We start from the raw sequence: 21,093 nt of genomic DNA on the forward strand, positions 1-21,093 counted from the left end.
AAAAATCTATCTTAAAAATTTTCTGATAAGATTAAAAAGTTCTTGCTTCAGAACAAACATTGCTTTAATATATGTCTGAAGACTATGATTATTCCTAGAAGGAAATAAAATTGCTCTCTCCATTCTACTATAAAAGGTCTGAGGTTATGCTTGACTCTATTCATACTTGGGATAAATATAAACAATCTACATAAAATATTTATGAAGATTTTGTCAAAAAGCTTTGTGAAAACATAGAATTTTAGAAAATATCTTTATGAATTTTATTAATCACTTTCCAACTTTGACACTATGATTTTGATTTGTATATTTAATAAATTATTTCCCTGGGTAGAAATACTTATGTATAGTTTACTACATTTATTTACACTGATATATAGTTTTACAAGTATATGACAAGTGGTGTGTTTATGATGAATAAGTGTATGAAGTGTAATTGATGAATAATCTGTCAAACACTTATTTTCAAAATTAAGACTTTTTAAGCACAAGATTTGCAACTTTCTTTTCATAAAGCCAGGCAAATTGATTCATGCCCTTGAGAGCCAAAGGTCAAAATATTATGAATTCAAGGTCAGTTTGAGAAACATATAAAATCCTATCTCACCATCTCCCAAAGACCCTATGTGCCTGAAGTTCACATCATTCTCTGTCTTTCTTCATTTGTGAATAAATTTAAATATATTTGGCCACTATATATTTTGTGAGCCACTATAAGACTTTCCCCTTGGCTTTCTGAGAAATTAACTGCTATACCCAGTGGGTGGTCCTTTCGGATATTTCAAATCTTATGTATTACCCTTCTTACTAAGTTTCATCACTGGACTCTCCTGGCACTTGGTTTTTCTTTTCTTTTCTTTTCTTTTTTCTCTTCTGCTTGAATATTCCTCCTGGGTGATCTCAACAAGTTCATGTAACTGCAGATAACCCTATGAAAATTCTCTCAACTGCCCCAGTATATCCTTTTGTTTTTTGCTTTAATATGCATTGGGATTAATATTTTCCTGGGAAATCCTTTTATTAAATTGTACCATCTGAATTACTTTGTGATGTATATGTCCATCTCCTTTGGTTGGACTTAAGTTTCTATAAATAGTTCAGTATTATTTGCTTCTGTCACAACTTCATCCTATATTTCTAAAAGATAGGAGTTAAATAGTTAGCTTCCAATACACATTTGTTAAATGAGTAGATGCTTTTACGTCTTTCCTCATGCTATATGTGGATACCATTGAATATTTTTCTTATTTTATGATTACATCATACAGTTTTATTTTCTGTTCATGTTTGGTGAGTTTTATAATTGTATTCCTACTTGTGAATGCCTGGTGATATGGAAATTGTTGCATAGAAAATTTATTCTCCTAGGACTGCTGAGATGACTCGGCAGTTAAGAGCACTGGCTGCTCTTCTAGAGCATCCACATGGTGGTTCTCAGGGCCTATTTGGTGGCTCACAACCATCTGTACTTTCAACTTTAACAATTGTAACTCCTGTTTTAAAAGATCCTTTCCCTTCCCTCAGCCTCTGCAGGCATTGCTACACACATGGTGCACAGAAATATATGCAAAACACACATATATGTAAAATAAAATTGTAACTAAAACTAAATGTAAAAAAATATTCTCTTAACTCTGTGTTTAGGATCTAACAATGAGTTGTTTAAGCCAAGAGATATAGATTGTTAGTATTTTTAAATATAAAATTGTTATATTAAACCATTAAAATTCTATTTACTATTGCAATAGTTCCCCTTGAATCATCTTCCTGAGTATCTGGACATGTTGATATGAGAGTTCCTATTTTGAATAAATAAGAAATTAAAGATAACAATTTGTGATCAAGTACTGAATGTAAGAAATATTCATAAAGTATCATATGAATTGATTAATATAAATTTTTGTCATAGTATTATATATGTATCCATTATAATTTATGTATAACCTTTATAAAGTTGAATTCATTAAGAAATAATAAAGAGTATAACGAACCAGAATTGATCATTGCTTTAAAAGTGTGCTTACAAAGATCTATTACAGTATCCCTGAATTACCCTCATTATTTTCTTTGGGGTATTTACACTGAAATAGTTCTAAAAATAGAGAAATAATGTGGAAAAACTGTCATCAGTTTTATGAGTACTTTGGTCTTTTATCTACTTGGGAGTTTTAGAGATAGTCACTTGACACAAAAATATAATTTTTAAAGACTAGAAATGGATTTTATAAGTTATAATTACAACTAATAATTTCAAATTTAGTCTATCATCCTGAATCTTATGAAATTTTACAAAAGGAAGAAATTTGTAAAAGTATTTTCCTGGATTCATGAATGATACTGTTGTCTAAAAGACAAACTTCAGTAAAATAATATATTGTTGACATAATGTGAGACATTCTAAAATGATTTGTACTAATTCACCAGCATTGGGACTTTACAGAATTGCAGGTAACATGATTTTAAGCATACACATTAAAGCTATAATTTATTCATATATATTTAAAACACTATTAACTATTACAATAATACAAGAAGTATATAATGAAAACTAAGCATTCTGTAAGACACATTCTAGTCATATTCCCTCAAATTACAATAGTTGACAGCAATCTACAATACTTATAAAAATGTGTTTGTTAGTTATTTCATAGGTGTTTTGTCTGTAGACTAATTTCATGCCTAGTGCTCACAGAGGCAATAAGGAAACATCAGATAGGCTGAAACTGACACCATGCATGTGTTGGGGTCTCTGGAAAAACAACAAGTGCTCCTAATATTGAGCCATCTCTCCAGTCCCAACTAACTTAGTTTTCACAAAGATGATGAAAATATACATGGACAGAAATACCATGTCTTTAACAAATGGTGTTGAGAAAATTAAATGTCTATACAAAGAATGAAAATTGAACTTTATCTCTCACCCTGCACAAACATAAACTCCAAATATATCAAAGACTCCAAAATAAAACCTGAAACTGCAATTGAGAGAAAGATAGGGAGTATGTTACAACATATAAGCAAAATTTAAGGACTTTCAAAATAGGACTGAGGTGGATCAAGAAATAAGGTCAACAATTAACAGTTGGGACCTCATGAAAATAAAAGTCTTGGGTACAGCAAAAGAAACAAACAAAAAACAGTCACAAAATGAACCATCAAGAAAACAAAAGAAAAACAATCAAGAAATGGGGTACAGATTTGATAAAAGATTTATAAAAATGAGAGAGACAAATGCTTAATAAACAAATGAAACGTATTTAAAATTACTTGCTATGAGGGAAACACAAATAAAAACTACTTTGAGATCCATGTTACCACAAACAAAATGACTACTATCAAAAATTAAAATGTCAAATGCTATCTTGGATGTGAGGGCAGGAAGTGTTAATTTACTATGGTGTGAGTGCAAACTGAATGGGAAGCAGTCACTATAGAAATCAGTTTGGAGATTCCTCAAAATGGTAGTTAGAAAGCTACCCTGCTGCCCAGCTACTCCACTCCAGGGAGTAGAGTACAAAGAGACTCTACAATGTACTGCACAGATACTTGCTTAATCACATACATTGCTACTACATTTTCAGTGACTAGGAAATGAAATTAACACATATGACCATCGATTGACAAATAATAAAGATAATATTGTACATATACACAATAAAATGTTATTCTACTAAAAACAAAAAATGAAATCCATAGGTAAATGCATAAACTGAAAGAAATTGTTTCAAGTGAGATAACTCATGCACAGAGAAACAAATGCCATATACTCTCCTAATAGTTGGATCCAATTTTTGACAATTTTGTGTGTTCACCATGGTATTCCTATAGAAGTCAAGAGACTAAAAGGAGCACATTGGGGAAGGGTGCCTTAAGGTAGCAGGTTACTAGACTTTAGTTAATATGAAAGCAGAGAAGGAAAATACTTGGGGTGGAAAAGTCTAAGCATGGAGGAGATAGATAAACAAAGGAGACAAGATAACAGGGAACAGTATTAACCAAAATAAATTAGGTGTGAAAAGGGATATGGAAGGCTACTAACTTGTAAGCAGTTTTAAATATAATTTACATTTAAAATGTTTGAAGGGAGATAAACTCACTTCAGAAACCATGTAGGAACACTGCTTTCTGATTTGTTTCCCATGGCTTGCTCAGTCTGACTTCTTATACTATCCAGGACAAACTGCCCAAGAGTGGTCCAATCCTCACTGAGCTGGGCTCTCCAACATCAATCATTAATCAGGAAAATGACCTGCATTCTCATCTTCAGACCAACATTATGGAAGCATTTTCTCTATTAGGATTGCCTCTACCCCAAATTGTCTATGTTTGTGTCAAGTTAACAAAAGTCAGTAAGAACAATGTTGCTGAACATTCCACAAATATCGTTTGTAGGATGTATCTGGAGCAATTTGGAACTGAGCCACAAGCTTCCTCCCTGCAGAAAAGCTTCCATACTCTTTGAAGTTACTACACAGCAGGATGGGGAGAAACGGAATCAATGATCTTATACAGCTGAGACTCCTGTGATGGATGAGATCATCTTGACAGTTACAATACGCTCACTTGTGCTACTTTAGCACTACTATTAGAAGAGTACCCAAATGCTCTTTGACTAGATTTGAGAAACATGCCCCAGGAGTAAATACATGCCTGGTACTATAACCTTGGTCAGAATTCCTGCACAAAGATCATAGGTCCCATGGGAGAAGTGAATACTGTTGCTTAGCTAAGTCATCAGAGCATCAAGTTGTCTTTAAATATTTATGCTTATATTTATATACACACTACTGTCAGCTTTAGTAAGAGGAGTGTCTTTCCCTTAAACTGTGGTTAATGCAGATTACTCATTGCTACGCAAATTACTAAGCATACGTGACCAATATTGTTCAATATTAAACAAGATAGTTATAGAGTCCCTTCTGAGGTTCGAGGACCATTGTGAAAAAAAGAGGTGGAAAGAATTTAAGAGAGAGAGAAGACTGAAGAAATTACTACAAAATACCATCTTCTGGGCAAAATATTGTCATAGCAATTATGATTCACAACAGCTCAGGATACACTGGATATGCATGAGCACAGTTCTATGAACAGCTAGGCATGGATGAAGATGGGTCTTAGAAGTCCATAGATTGGCTTGGGGATTTAGCTCAGTGGAAGAGCGCTTGCCTAGCAAGCACAAGGCCCTGGGTTCTGTCCTCAGCTCCAGGAAAAAAAAAGAAAGAAGTCACTGCTGAAGTATCTGTTGCTCATACCTTTGAAGAAAGAGAGATTTTTTACATGTCTTCTCTGGGCAAGTATCCTAAGCACACAATTTATCATTTGGATGTGTATCTTTCAAGTGGAAATTATGCTTGTACTTAATATAAAGTTAATCACTTCTGAGAAAGATGATGACAATTTATCTGTTTCAGCCCTTCATTCTTAAAAGCTGGAACAAGCTTTCTTGTCCCAAAGGAAGCTCCTTTATACTATATTATCAATTTTCTCTGACTGAGAAAAAATGAATAGTAAAATAACAGACAGACTAGGCATTGAGTGCATACTTGTAGTCATCTATACTCTGGATTTGAACTTGTGGTTTAAGACCATCTTGGGTAATTAAAGTGTAACTCCACCTCAAAAAGAAAGAAAGGAAGGAAGGAAGGAGGGAGGGAGGGAGGGAGGGAGGGAGGGAGGGAGGAAGGAAGGAAGGAAGGAAGGAAGGAAGGAAGGAAGGAAAAATACAAACAAAAGACTGATTAAAATACAGAAAATCTCTGCAGTTTCTACACAGAATTTGCAAGCCCAATTTTCTTTTAGATATTAGTTATAGAAGCAAAACAGATGTCTCCCTCTCATTATACTTAAGGGAGAAAGATGAAGACCCCTTAGAACACTTTCCTGACATTGTACCATGAATTCAATACATCTGATTAAGATTCTCTTTTCTTTCCAGAAATATCAATAACTACTGTTTTATGAATCTGTGTCCCTTTATTAAAAGGTCATGAAGACACTTTATTAGGAAGCTAGAAAGTTACTACTTTACATTTAATATAGTAATATCAACATAACAGTTGACAGTTAAAATTTTTAAAAAATTCATTCCTTGAGAGTTTAAAGTTTTGTGTATGTTTTGATTTCATTCACCTGACTCCATGTCTTGCAAGGCCAGTCATTGTTATAGTTTGTAGAGTTCACAGGTACGTAAGGTAGATGACTGCTTTGCTTGTCCAGTACCTTGCATAGCAACCTCAAGCACGATGAAAACTAGCCAGAAGGAGTGAAGCTTGTAAATCCATACCAGAAAAAAACAGACTTAAAAAAAAAATCACATAAATTTGGATGTAAACTACAAAATGTGGGAACTCTAATCAAAATAACTTTGGGAGAGTGATTCAGTATATGGGAGTGCTGTGACCTGTTACAATGGGCTTTTTTCAGTGTTTTCTCCCCAGCCACTGTAAATGTTCACCTAATGGTGGGTGGCAGGCCTGGCAACTGTGAGGAAGAGCCTCATTCAGGAGCTGTATGATTTTTATTCCCAGTACAATCTCTAGAATTCCTGAGTATTTGGAAGAACTGAGGACCTTTGATGAGCTAGGTACAAACTCCTGCCATTAGGAACACTTCCAGGAATGAGTGTTTCATAGTGCTCACTAGTCATCTTAGGTGCTGCTAAGAGGCTGTATGAAATGACAGTTTTCTTAAGTTAGAGGTCAAGTTAAATGCTTAGCTTCATTTATCAGATGAAGAACTGAAAAATTAGCCTGAGAACTTTCCCTGAGTCTTTAAGATAAATTGATAATATTGGACTGAGCCTAATTGCAACAGAGAAAAATAATGGCAAGCCAGGTGAATCTGATGAACAGAGAAGCTAAAATTTAGCAATTAGGCCTTGGTTTAAGAACAGTACTCAAGAGTACATAAAATTAGTAATAATTTTCTTCAATTATCTCAGACAAAAATCAATAGAAACTAAGTTTGAAGAAAAAGCTAATGAGAAAAAGCTGCATAATTTTAATTACCCCAGAATGATAAATGGCTTTCATTGTAAATTACCATCTGCAATTTCTTTTCCTTTTTCTCTGAAAATAATATTTTTTGTTTCTATAACAGTTTGTTAAAAAAATTAGGAAAAACAGTTAAAAGGCATCACAGCTTAAGAAAAAAGTGTATGTTTAAGTACAGTCATGTTACTTAATGCTATTTTTGGCTGCCCCAATAAAACAACACATCAATTGAAAAGATAAATTAATACTAATTTTTGAGTGCATGGTTTAATTTTTCATGAGGCCCTATGGGAAATTGAGGGTAGCATATGATAGGAGTTTTGCTTTTGTGAAAATACAACTCATGTTAAAATGATCAAAAAGAAAAATAAAATTTTAACTCAAACACATATTTTATCTTTAATTATTGAAAAAGCATTCAAAATACAATCATTATCATAAAATATGTAGACTTTGATAATATAAAGAACTTCTGTTTTTGGCTCTTCTTGTTTATAGTATGTTATGTAGTATGTTAATATTTTTGAGCTTAAATTTCTCAATACAGTGTAGCTTCTCTATGCTATTGATATTAACTGTAAAAAATGCTACCAAACAAGTATGTCCTAAAGTGTTACTTTTTTATAGTAAGGATTTTTTTCCATAGGAGAAAAGGAAAGTTTTTTCAAATAACAGTCAAAAATGAAATTAATTTGCTTCTTTGCTTCAGATAAATACAGAAGATTGAACGAATAAAATGTGGTTGTAACAATCATGAATTTTCAACCTCATTGGAGAATGTGCTAGACAAGAGCTATAGCAAAAATCAATTAGATTGCATATAATTAGTACAAAGGGAATACACAAAATTGTCTTTAGGCTTAAATTACAATAGCCTGATGGAACATTGTTATTTATAGTTCTGGTGAGAGGAGGATGCGGTTTCTTTAAATCCCTGGATATTTTCTTTATTTGGTAATGCCATAGATAAGAAGAACTACCACTTACATTATTATGTCTTCCCTTGTGGTATGATTGAGCAATCCTTGGGTATATGCCCAAGAGTGGTATAGCTGGATCTTGGGGGAGATTGATTCTCAATTTTCTAAGAAAGCACCATATTGATTTCCAAAGTGGTTGTACAAGCTTGCATTCCCACCAACAGTGGAGGAGAGTTCCCCTAGCTCCACATCCTCTCCAGCATAAGCTGTCTTCAGTGTTTTTAATCTTAGCCATTCTGACAGGTGTAAGGTGGTATCTCAGAGTCATTTTGATTTGCATTCCCCTGATGATTAGGGATGTTGAGCAATTCCTTAAATGTCTTTCAGCCATTTGAGTTTCCTTTGTTCAGAATTCTCTGTTTAGGTCTACATCCCATTTCTTAATTGGACTGTTGGGCATTTTGATGTCTTCTAATAGAATATTTCTCTAGAAGTTTATCTTTCATAAAGAGAAAGTTTTAGTTATATAATTCTTTTTCTGGCCTTTGAGCATCTTTAGTACAAGAAAATCTCTGATCAATCGGCATGGAAGACCTGTCTAGTCTTCAATACTTCTGGTTTCTTAATGTCATCTCCTCCAAATAAACAGTTTCAAATTTGAATCTCTTCTTCCTATTCTTCCTATATTATCTAAAAATTCTCTCTCAATTTTACAATGTTAGGTTACCTGTTCAAAATAAAGCATTGGGGAATTATTTTAAATAAATATTCTAGGAAATACATGAATAACTAGAACGTTTTTATCTAAGTGGTATAATATCTTCCAAAAGCATAATTTTTATTCAAAAGGTATAGAACATTCTTGTTTAACAAATGTTCACAGCTGATGTGAATTCTCAAAGGCTTTTTACTTACCTGTAAAAATTTAAAAAATAATTTAATTTAATATCAAAAAAATCAAAACAAAATTCTTCAATAATCCAAACCTTGTTTGTGAACATGTTACTTTGATTTCCTCTATTTCTTCCACTCCTCATCCTCCCACACTACTGCTTTTCTCTTTTTGACTATTTTACATTTCCTAATTCATTTCTACTTCACAGGGTGAATGGCAATCATAGTACATACTCTCCCAGTTTCCCTATATCTGTAGAATAAAAAACTCTGAAAACTGTTATCTTTTCTGAAGGGAAATGGAGGAGCAGTGGATCTGGGGGAGAGGGGAGGCAAAGGGGAAATGGAAGGAGAGGAAGGAGAGAACACTGCAGTTGGAATATATTGTATGAGAGAAGAATAAAGAAAAAAAGTGAAAATCTTAAAATAAAGCTGTGGTTTATTTTGCTGCTTCCTCGATACAGATATCACACTGTTGTAGAAAGGGGAAACAACAGCGTTAAATTACTTTGATGTGAGATTCTGTGGTGAGATTCTGTCTGTCAGATACTTTACCATCTTTTAGGAAAACTAAAATACATTATTCACATAAAAGTGCAGTAGTTTTTTTGTTATCTATTGTTATTTGACTTCATACATAAACTACAACTTGTCTACATTTTTATTAACAACAGCCAATTCATGGCTGGGATGTATATCAGTAATTGGGACTTTATACTATGTCTGAGGTTCAACCTTCAACCCACAATTTCAAGACAAATTGGATATGTTTTGTTCATATTTCACTTTGTTATATATACCAGAGAAGACCATTAAATATTAACTCTTAAATTCTTTAAAATGTTGATTTGAGTCCAATTTATCATTGTGAGAAGAAAATATAAAACACACACACACAAAAAAAGAAAAGCATCATCCCATAGAATACATGCTACATGCCTCAGTTTCATTCTTTAAGCAAAACGTAACTTCACTGAATACTAATTTCTTTACAAAATTCTTTACAAAGGGGACAATTATTTTCTTTAGCATCCATCTCAGTTCTCCAGAGTTCTGGAGTAATTGGATATATTCATTCTACTTAATTCTTCTAATTGTCTTTTTGACTAATTTAGAAGATAAAATTATTATATTAAACATTTGAAAGGTGACATATTTTATTCCTTTCCAAAGCTTGCAATACCATAAAACAAGTTATCTATACTTATTTTTAATTAAAAATTTTATTTGAAAATTATCTACTTATTGTGCCTGTATGTTTATATGTGTGCATGTTTCAAGGCATGTATGTGGAAGTTAGAAGACAACTTAGTACAGTCAGGTGTCTCCTTCTAAAATTTGCATGGATTCCTGTGATTAACCTCACATCATTAGGCTTAGCAATAAGCAACCTTATTCATGGAGCCATCTCATTGGCCTAATTGTCTTTCTTTTATTCCTCATGAGATTTTTGAATTCACAATTCTTCATGTTTACTTGTACTATGTATATCTCTTAATCTTTTATTGTAAATTTTATTTAAATTATTCCAGAAAAATCAGAGTATGGTACATTTCCAAGAAGAGGTAATGATTTACAGAACTCAAGTAATATATAGCATTTGGATTAGGAGAAATTAAATAAAGCAAATCTCATGAATATGTATTGAAGTAGCAAAACACAAGAGAAATGGTCAGAATAGTCAGACTGCTGACCTTCAACTCTCTTGCGCCTGCAGATCCAATCCATCCAGCCTCATCCCCAGCTCCATAGCAGAACACATGTTGTGCCTTCCCTTTCTTTGCTTCCCACCAACACTGTAGGCTGCTTGCAGATCTTCTCTTCTCCCTCTCTTCCCCCAGATCCAATTGCCTACTCTTGTCCCCAGCTCTTCAAAAGAACACCATGGCAGCTGCCTTCTCTGCTCCTTGCTTCTATCTTCCTTGGATCCCACAGATGTCCCCCTTTAACTCTCCCCCCCTCCCCGACTCAATCCTTTGTCACAGTCCCCAACTCTGGCAGGCAGCAGGCAACCCCTGCTACCTCGAGGGCCATTCCTCCTAGGTAAGAAGTAAGCAGAAAGCACATCCACACCTCTCCATCTTTTCCTCCAGTTTCAGTCCTTCCTCAACCAAGTCTCATCTACAGCTTTGTGACAGAAGACCTGCTGCAGTCTCCCTTTACTCTCTGACTCTACTGGTCTCAAGATCTTCTCCTTCAACCCTTCCTTCCCCAATTTGCCCCATTATCCCAGCCTCCAATACCAGCAGGAAATCACCGGGAACACATAGCAGCTGAGCAGGCCAGAGAAACAGGTAAGCCAACTGAAGATCTTCATCCCCACTTCTAAATAGAATACCAGTTGTAGCCTTCCTTCATCCTCTGCTTATGTTTCCTTTGGATCCCACAGACTATCTCTCCTAACCTCTCTCCACCAATGCTTTATTGCAGTTCTAGCAGACACCCTTTGCTAAACCATGGGGAACCTACCATGCCTGTCATGAAACCAGGTAGACTAACTGTGAATCTTCACCTCTCTCTCTGTTTCCTCCGGTGCCAATCCCCTAGTCACATGGTCAGATCAGCAGGAGCAAAACTGTGGCATCCTTTCTGGCACCTCTACTGCCATCTCTGTGGATCACACAGACATACCTCTTCTGTCCTCCCTCCCCCTACCTGTTTCTTTGGAAACAGCAGATTTACCTCTTGCTAACCCAAGGGTAGCTCCTGCCAGGGAAGCAAGGAAGCTGAATGCTGATCTTCACTTCTCCTGCTCCTGAAGATCTAGTCTCCCAATTTTCATCCTAACTCTGTGGCAGAACACCCACTTGGGTCTCCCTTTCTTCCCCACCCCTGCTCCCATGGATCATAAAATTCTTCTCCAACCTCTCTTCATACAACTCATCCCATTATCTCAGCCTCCGAAAACAGCAGGCATAACCTGGGAGCACATCAGCTGAGGCCAGAGAAACAGGTCCACAGAAAATTTCCTACCAGTCAACACATAGCCACGAAATTCTCCTAAAGTCCAGGGAGAAAGCAGAAACCAAGGAACAAAATACCCACCCAACAGACACAAAACCAGACATCAGCATCTAGACCTACAATCATCCCCAAATCAGATGCCTAGATGCCAGTGTAAAAACACATTTAATAACAGCCAGTACTGCCTCCTCTAAATCCCAGCAATCCTACCACCGAAGGCCACGAGAATTCTAACATACCTGAAACACACACACACACACACACACACACACACACACCCTTAAGACAACCCCTATGAAAATGAGATAGGTCCTTAAGGAAGAAGGGAATAAGTTCCCTAAAGAAACCCATGAAAACACAAACAAACAATGGAAAGAAATGAAAAAAAAATGTTTAGACCTAAAGATGGAAATAGAATCAATAAAGAAAACACAAACTGAGGGAAATCTGAAAATGAAAATTTTTAGGGCTAGAGCAGAAACTGTGGAGGCAAGCCTCCTCAAGAGGATACAGCAGAATCTCTGGCACTGAAGATATGATAGAAGAAACAGATACCTTGGCCAAGGAGACTGTTAATCTAAAAATGTCCTGACACAAAACATTCAAGAAAACTGGAACACTATGAGAACACACACAAAAAAATATAAATATAGAAAGAAAAATAACTTAATCAAAGGCCCAGTAAGTATTTTCCACAAAATCATAGAAGGAAAATTTCCTAACCTCAAGAATGAGATGCCTATAGAGTTACAAGCAGCAAACAGAACACCAAATAGTTCAGACTAGAAAAGAAATTCCACTTGGTACATAATGATCAAAACACTAAACTTGCAGAATAAAGAGTAGTAAAAAATGTAAGGGGGAAGAAGGCAAAGTAACATATGGAAGCAATTAGAATTATACCAGGCTTCTCAATTAAAACTCCAAAATCCTGAAAGGTCTGGGCAGATGAGCTGCAGACTCTAACAGACCACAGATCCCAATCCAGACTACTCTACCCAGCAAAACTATGACCATAGATGACTAAAATAAGATTCTTTAATAACACTGAATTTAAGCAACCTAATGAGGTTAATTACAACAATATAAACACAAGGAATAATCTCAGACCAGAAAAATCAAAGGAAGGGAAGCACTCCTGTCTTTCTCTTTCTCTTTCTCTTTTACACACACACACACACACACACACACACACACACAAAACACCACCACCACCACCACCAAAAACAACAACAACAAAAGAGTATAATAATGGGAACCAGTAATCTGTATATAAATGGTCTCAATTCCCCAAAAAAGAGACAGGCTGACAGAATGGATACAAAAACAGTACCATCTTTTTGCTGAAGCCAAGAAACATACTTCCATATCAAAGTTATCTCAGGATACTGGGTTGAAAAAGATATTCTAAGCAAATAGACCGAAGAAGCAAGCACAATAGTGAAGTCATTTTAATATCTAAGAAATTAGACTTCAAACCAAAATTAATCAAAGATAAGGGGAAGGACACTACATACTTATCAAAGAAAAGTTCCACCAAAGTGATATTTCAGTTCTTACCATCTATGCCTCCAAACACATGGGCTCCCAGGTTTGTAAAAGAAATACTATTATAGCCTAAATCACATATTGATTCACACACAGGAAGGAGAAGCCTTCAATACCCTGCCCTCACCAAAGGATAGGTCATCCAGCCAAAAATTAACAGAGAAATTGCAGTGCTAACAGATATTATAAACCAAAAGCATCTAACAGATATTTACAAAACATTTCACCCACATAAAAAAGAATACATATTCTTCTGTGAACTTGATAGATCTTTCTTCAAAATTGTCCAAATACTCAGACACAAGTCAAGTCTGGACAAATACAAGAAAAGTGAAATACTCCCTACATCCTATTAGACCACTGTCAATTAAAGCCCAGTATCGACGAGAGAAACAACAGAAAACAGGCAAAATCATGGAACCCAAACAACTCTCTACTGAATAAAAAAAGGTTCAATACATCAATTAAAAAAGAAATTAAAACCTTCTCGAACTGAATGAATATGCAGCGTATCCACCTTATGGAACACAAGGAAAGTGGTGCAAAGAGGCAAGTTCATAGCACTAAGTGCCTACATTAAAAAAAAATGCAGAGATCTCATATTAGCAACTTAGCACACCTGAAAGCTCTAAAACAAAAAGAAGAAAGCACACCCAAGAGGAGTGGAAGGAAAGAAATAATTAAACTAATGGCTGAAATAAATAAAAATAGAAACAAAGAGAATAATAAAAAAGAATCAATGAAACAAGTTGGTTCTTTGAGAAAATAAGATAAACAAACTTATCCAAACTAAAAGTTAGAGAGAATACACAAATTAACAAAATCAGAAATTGAAAAGGAGACAAAACAACAGACAGAGAGGAAAGACAGACAATCATAAATCTATACTTAAAAACTCCAACACATTGGAAAATCTGGAAGAAATAGATAATTTTGGTCCCCTTTGCCAAAGTTAAATCAAGATCAGACACACAATTTAAATAGACCTCCAGTAAAATAGAAATTCTTAAATGTCTCTCAACCAAAACCAAAACAAAAAACAAAAGAAACAAACAACAGCAGCAAAAACAGGGCCAGATAGAGTTAGCATAGAATTCTACCATAATTTTAATGGAGTTAATGCCAATATTCCTCAAATTATTCTACAAAATAGAAACAAGGAACATTCCAATTTATTTTATGAGGTCAAAGTTAACCTGATACACCATCCACATAAAGACCCAACAAATAAAGACCAATTTCCCTTTTAAACATAGATACAAAAATACTCATAAAATACTTGCAAACCAAATCCAAGAATGCATTAAAAAGATCATTGGTTATGATCAAGTAGGCTTCATTACAGAGATGCTGGGATGATTCAATATATTAAAAGCAATAAATGTTATTGAATATATAAACAAACTGAAATAAAAAAAATGATCATTTCATTTGATGCAGAAAAATCCTTTGACAAAGTCCAACACCGCTTCATAATAAAGGTTCTGGAGAAATTAGGAATACAATAGACACACTTAAACATAATTAATGTAGTTTTCAGTAATCCTGTATTCTACATGAACTTAAATGAAGAAACTCAAGCCAGTTCTGCTGAAATCATGAATAATTCAAGGTTTTCCATTTTCTCTATACCTATTCAATATCAGACTGGAAGTCTTTGCTAAAGCAATAAGACAACTGAAGGAGATCAAGGGGATACAAATAAAAAAGAAAGAAGTCAAAGTATCCTTAATTGTAGATGATATGATATTATACATAACTGACCCAAAAAATTCACCAGAATCTGTTATAAATGATAAACACTTTCACCAAACCTCATAAAAATCAGGATCCTTTTACAAGCAATTGGTAAACAGTATGAGAAAGAAATCAAGGAAACAACACCTTTTACAATAGCCACAAATAATATAAAATATTTTGAGGTATCTCTAACAAGCAAGTTAAAGACATAGATGATAAAAACTTTTAAGTCTCTGAAGAAAGAAACTGAAGAAGATGTAAGAAGATAGACTGATCTCCCATGCTCATGGATCAGTAGTATTAACTTAGTAAAAATGGCCATCCTACCAAAAGCAATATACTGATTCAATGCAATTACCATCAAAATTCCAAAACAATTCTTCACAGATCTTGATAAGACAATTCTCAGCTTCATATGTACAAACAAAAGACCCAGGATAGCTAAAACAATCTTGAATAATAAAACTGCTGGAGGACTCACAATTCCCAATTTTAAATTGTACTATAAAGCTATAGTAATAAATAAACAAACAAACAAAAACAAAAAATACCCCCCCACACATTTTTCTTTTTAAATTTTGAGAGATTTAACTGGTACCGACACAAACCCTTCATCCCTAATATCTAGTGTCTTTGGTATGGGAAGGTACTCTGGAAGCTACCAAAAAAGAAACATAAACACCAACCCAATCACAACACCTTTTATATACAACCTCTCCTGCCTGCAAAATACACTAGGGCAATGGTGGTACAAAGCTTGTGGGAGTAAACAACCACTGTCTGATATGTCTTAAGGTCCATTCCACAAGATGGAACCCGTACCTGACACTACCTAGATGACAATGGACTAGAGACCAGATAGCCCTAGTATTTGGGTAAAATAAATAATCCTTGTAAGGAAAAAAATAACAATAAAATCACTCCTAACGATATTCTGTTATATTCATAGATCGGTACATTATTCAGCCATCTTCAGAAAGGCTTACTCCTGCAGCAGACGGGAACCAATAAAAATGCCATGCCAGATGGGAACCACAGCCAGATGCCATGGAGAGAGAGAGAGAGAGAGAGAGAGAGAGAGAGAGAGAGAGAGAGAGAGAGAGAGAGAGAGAGAGAGAGAGAGAGAGAGAACCTGGAATGCCATGTTTTTCTCCATCAAATCCCTAACCTCAGAGCTCAAGGAATTTCAAAGAAGAGGAGGCAGAAAGAGTGAGTGTATGGATCAGACGGGAGGGAGGACACAAGGAGAAGAAGGCCCTGTAAATAAACTGAGCAAAACTCATATGAACACACAAAGGCTGAGGCAGCAAGCGTAAGGTCTGTACCAGGTCCTCTGTGTATATAACTTTCAGTTTAGTACTTTTATGGGATTCCTGAGTGTTTGAACAAGTGAGTCTCTGACTCTTTGCCCTTCTCTTGAGGCTTTTTTCCTCCTGTTGGTTTGCCTTGTTTGATTTTGATGTGATGGTTTTTATATTATCCTATGATATTTTATTTTGTTAATAAATCAAAATGTGTCTTGGAGACTCTAGAGAAGAATTCTAAAAATTTAAAATAACTAACTAATTAAAAATATAAAAGAATTCATAAAATATTAATATGAAAATGCATCTCTAAATGTAGGATTGTGCTATAACCCCTATTATAGAGATTGATTGTAACTACTGCTTTATATTTATATGACTCCATTTCTTCTGCTATAATTTTTTTCTATATTAATAAAAATAAACTGGGTATGGTTAATATTTGCGTGAGGTATTTTTATTTATTTGCAACTTTTCATAACAAAATATATAAAATTAAAAATAATTCTACATGATCATTTATTCTACTCTTACCACATATGTGAGCCATGATTAAGATAAAAAACTATTAACATTTTCTACATGACTCGATCTCTTGAAGTATATAGTCTTGTAAATTTTATCCCACTGAATGTGGAAGCTGGTGCACTAGTGAATAGTCTCAGCGGATTATGTAGAAATAGTAACACACTGATGGGCTGGCTGGTGAAGGTCTGTAGCTATGGAGTTTGGTCAGTCCTGCCAGTTCATAAAAAGACCCTTGTCTCTTTGAGCAGATCAACCTCAGGTGTGCTTTAGCCCCGCTGTGATTGTTCCTTCCAGCCTATCAGACAATTAGTCATTCTCTTCTGGTCTCATGTTTTCCACCCTCTTTTTCTTTTCCTGAACTCAAGACCTCTTTGGTGGTGTCACCTATGCTGACTTAACAACCTGATTGTTATAGAGTTATTATAGGCCTGTGGGGGCTCATCCCTGTTTGTTTGTCCCCTAACTTCCAATTTGGCCTTCCACTATGACCAGTTCTAAGACCTCAGCAAAGGTCACCCTCTTCATGTTTGAAAAATTTGCCTCATCTGCATCCACACACCACATGATTCAGTCTCTGCTTATCAAAGGCAAATCACGCCCACCGCAATCTTGCTTTTGCATACAACCCCCACTTCTTTCCCTTAGGTGCATATCTCAGGGATATACAGCATCTGCTGTACTGCATGAGTATTTTTGTTTTACTCTTTTGCCTAGTTCCTGCTGATCATGTTGTACTATCATTCTGAATCAACTGAAATCCTGGCTCTAACCTGATCTTTCCAATGAGTCAAGGAGATATGAGACAGGAAACAGAGTGATCCAGAGAGAAAATCATCATCCACTTCTACTCAGATTTGTTGTGGTATAAATAGGTATAGCTCTCATTGGCTCATATATTTACATGTATGGCCCACATGAAAAGCTGCTTGGAAGGCTTTGGAGGTATAAACTGGCTAGAGTGGGTGTGGCATTGTTGAAGTAGGTGTGTCACTGGGAGTAGACTTTTAGGTTTCATTAGCCCATGATGGGCCCAGTGCCTTTCTTCCTCTTCCCGAAGTATCAGGATGTAGGTCTCAGCTACTTTTCTCTCACCATGCCTGCCACAGATGTGTCCATGTGCTTCACAGTGATCATAACAGATTAAAACTCAGAAACTGTAGGGAAGACTCCAATTAAATGCTTACTTTTATAATGGATAAAGGAAACAAAAAAATTATATCTAAACTATTTTGTGCCCCTCACTCTGTATTGTTTCCTGAGTCTGAAGAGTGAGATATATGAGCATCCCAGTGGTATTCAGTGAGCCTTTAAGAAAAAGTTATGAAAGTAGAAAGAAGCCTATATAGAATGGGATGGAGATTGGTAGAAGAGGAAAGGGAAAGGGGAATACATATTTAGTTCTAAATGTCTGTAAATGAATTTATATTCCATTATTTTTCTATTCTCATTATAGAGTAAACAGGATTTTTGTCTTAAAATCATAAGAATATTATTAACATGTGAGTTAATTTTTTTTCTCATTGGCTTTGAGGATAGATGCATATTTCTCTCTTTCTATGGCATATATATATATATATATATACATATATATAATTTAATTATTGCCATTTCTTTCTAAGATTCTGAAAACAATTGCTCTCTCTCTCTCTCTCTCTATATATATATATATATATATATATATATATATATATATATATACACATTCTTCTAATGAGCAATACTAATGGGTTACACACAGGATTTTGAAGTTACTTATCACAAACATCCACACTCATTGTCTTTCCTTACTGTTTACTCACTTTAGACCATTGATTGACATACAATGTGCATGTATATGTAATGCAAGCATGCATAACTACCTACAATAAAATAATATGCAACTGGGGTACCAACCCAAAGAATTATTGCATCAATTGTATGTTGTAGAATATTATTTAAAGTGTGTTTCTTTTGTCTATGTTGCTTTTGTTTAAGTCTGTGAAGCTGTGCTATTGTGCCTGTCTAAAACATCCAATGGTCTAATAAAGAACTGAATGGCCAATAGCAAGACAGGAGAAAGGGCTGGCAGTCAGAGAGAATATATGGGAGAAATATGGGAGGAAAAAAGAAGAGCCATAGAAGGAGGAGGACACCAGGGGCCAACCACCCAGGTACACAACAGCAAGCCACAGAGTAAGAGGACAAGAAAAGCCCAGTGGCAAAAGGTAGATTGAATAACATAAGTTAAGGAAAGCTGCCATGCAACAAAACAAGCTAAGGTTGAGCATTTATAATTAAGAATAAGCCTCTGTGTATGGTGGGCCCCCCAAAAGAGAGAAAACAAACAACAATTGTATGCTTTCAAACGCATTTTAATCCCTGACTGTGTAATACACTGTACTAAATTCAAGGAATACACATAATTGGGGCTTCTAATTTTTCTTTTAAGGAACGTGTGGTTAAATATAGAAGACTAATAAAATTAATAATGTCATGATTGTTATGGATATTTAACAACGACTGACAATAAGATTTCATAAAAACATTCCATTTTTATATAACTGACTCACTGATAACAGCTTATTTCAAAACTGCCTATGTTTGGCCCATTTCCTAATGCCATATTTGCTAAAAGGCTAAGTTAATTGGAGGAGTGAAGTAAGTTACGCATTTAATTCACCTGAAGATAGGGCATGCGTTTAAACCAGGAAATGCTTCCTTAGAGAAACGACTAACTGCACTATTTTTTCTAGAATAAGGCCATCCTGATTTAGACAATATCTGGGTCTTCCACGGGTGTAGAACTTGGGAGACACCCTCGCAGAAGGAATAGGTATGGAACTGTGATCATTTCACAGGGCTGGGTGCAAAGGAGGACTGGGAAGCATGAAGGTTGAGGTGCTTCATAGATCTTAAGGACAAGTTGAGAGCCTCTTAAACTGCACTGGAGTATCCTGCTCTATTCTGTGTAGCAGAAATCACAAAGTGAAAATGGCACATTTTTTCCATTCATCCATCCTGAGGATTCAGAGTCCTTCTCGTTCTGTCATCTATGCTGCCACCAACAATATTTTTAAGTAGTTATTTCAGAAGATGATTGACCAGAAGCCACATTTGTTAAACAATTAAAGAATGGTAAAAAGTATATAAGATGATGACCTTAGCATTTGGAAAAATTTCCCAGGGGCAGCCTGGAGGATGAAACACAGGGAGCAGAGAGAAGATAACATATTCTTTTATGTATTAGATCTTGTCAGCCCAGTATTTGTCTGCTTTGTCAGAAAAATGTCCTGACTACTGAAAAGACTATTTTCAAGAATATATTTAAGTAGCAGTGAATATATAATGAGGTGTGCTCAGTTCCTAAGTTGCTAAGGGCTATATTTTAAATATTCTTATATTAGTCTTTTATGCATTCAATTCAAGGGAAAAATCTGGATTTTAATCAGCAGGAGTAGAATAAAGGCAGCTGGACAAAAACAGTTCAGTTTTACCTGTGAGTCTAAGGGCCAGCAACCGGGTCATTCACTCTGAGTCCATCCTTACTAGAGAGTGTGGTGTTCATGCAGCCACAGTGAACCTGAAAATCTGGCACAATAAGAATCCAAGTATATCTACGGAAATCTCGCCATCAATATGATAAATCTTAGTGACATAATAGATTCATAGTTTCTCCTAATGCTACTGGACAGTTAATTTGAATTCTTTTATTATACTTATTTTCCTCTTATGGCAAATAGATATTTTTCTCATATAATATGTTCTGATATGGTTACCCTTCCTTCTACCCCTCCCAGTTTTTCCCCACCTTTCTTTCCATCCAGATCCACAATCTTTCAATCTTTCATTGGAAAAACAAAGAGGTTTCTAAGTGATAAGAATAATATAATGTCGCTGGGCAATTGTGGTGCATACCTTTAGTCATAGCACTTGGGAGGCAGAGCCAGGTGGATATCTGTGGGTTTGAAGTCAGCCTGAGATCCAAGACAGGCACCAAAACTACACAGAGAAACCCTGTCCTGAAAAACCAAAAAAAAAAAAAAAAGAAGAACATAAGAATATAATATGATACAGTATAATATAGTACAACATATATATATGTTGTACTACATTATATATATATATATATATATATATATATAATGTACTATTAAAAGTCTAACACATCAGAATAGTACAAAACAAATGAACAAAAGGAAAATAACCCAAGAAAAGACAAAAGAA

The 21,093-nt window shown here is 35.0% G+C and overlaps 1 long non-coding RNA gene across 1 annotated transcript in view; it reads right to left on the reverse strand.

The window, feature by feature from the left end:
* Positions 1-21,093, reverse strand: part of LOC143271801 (uncharacterized) — a 140,904-nt gene that overhangs the window by 75,947 nt on the left and 43,864 nt on the right. Inside the window, exon 2 of the long non-coding RNA XR_013048964.1 lies at positions 20,785-20,888. This is a non-coding gene — a long non-coding RNA (uncharacterized LOC143271801). The remainder of the gene's footprint in view (positions 1-20,784; positions 20,889-21,093) is intronic.

Source organism: Peromyscus maniculatus, chromosome 2 (genome assembly GCF_049852395.1).
Source record: "Peromyscus maniculatus bairdii isolate BWxNUB_F1_BW_parent chromosome 2, HU_Pman_BW_mat_3.1, whole genome shotgun sequence".
Taxonomy (NCBI): domain Eukaryota; kingdom Metazoa; phylum Chordata; class Mammalia; order Rodentia; family Cricetidae; genus Peromyscus; species Peromyscus maniculatus.